The sequence below is a fragment of the Trypanosoma conorhini genome (genome assembly GCF_003719485.1).
Source record: "Trypanosoma conorhini strain 025E chromosome Unknown Tco_14.4_contig_00006, whole genome shotgun sequence".
NCBI classification, from domain to species: Eukaryota; Euglenozoa; class Kinetoplastea; order Trypanosomatida; family Trypanosomatidae; genus Trypanosoma; species Trypanosoma conorhini.
This window is the reverse complement of record NW_021704092.1, coordinates 82454-83286: the sequence shown is the minus strand read 5'-3', so window position 1 is coordinate 83286 and position 833 is coordinate 82454.

The following is an 833-nucleotide window of genomic DNA, read 5'->3' as shown; positions in this document are numbered from 1 at the left end:
GGGCGTGGCTGTGGTGTGCGGCGTCGTGAGCGTATGCCTTCCCTGGCCGCAAAAGCACAAAAAAAAACAAAAACAAAGTGGTGTGTCCCACTCCCCCAGCGCCCCCTCTTCATGTGCACAGCGGGCGAGGGCCTCCGAAAAGGCCGACATCATCGGCGTTTCTGCGGGTGTGAGAGCAACAGCCAGGCGGGACGCACACGGCACTCCAAAAAGAGAGAGTGCAGCAAGAAGCAGTTAAACAGAGAAGAGTAAAAACAAAAAAAGTATATCCGTGCGGATTACCCCCTGAAGCAATAAAAGAAAAACAAAATAAATTGCCCGCCGCGGGAGACGGCGCACGTGCCCCGCAGTGAAGCCGCACACACCTCTCACAAGGTCGCAAACACCCACAAGCCCAACAGAAGTAGTGGCAGCAGCGCCCGGCGCCCACGCACACTGCCATCCTCAGCGTTGCGCGCCTGCAAGAGAATCTCACTGCCGTTTTTCCGGGACGCGAGGGCGGACGCCGCATCCGTTGCTCCCGCAGCCTTTGCACGAACGTCTTCCCCTGCACCAGCTTCCCCACGCTGGTTTGCCCCACCGCCGTGAACAGCGGCACCTGCATCCGTTGCCCCTGCGCGGTTCTCCGCCTCCGCTCCTGACGTGGGATTATTTGCCGTTGCTCTTTCTGTGGGAGTGGCCGACGCCACCGTTGTTGCGTCCGCTGCTTCACTTACCTCAGGGGTAGTAGGCAGGGACGCGCGATCCCCCCCGACTCCCGCCTCCCCAGAATGACGGCCCCGCAGTTCGCCAGCACGCAATAGGCGGTTGTACAGAAGGACGTTCGTCACCGT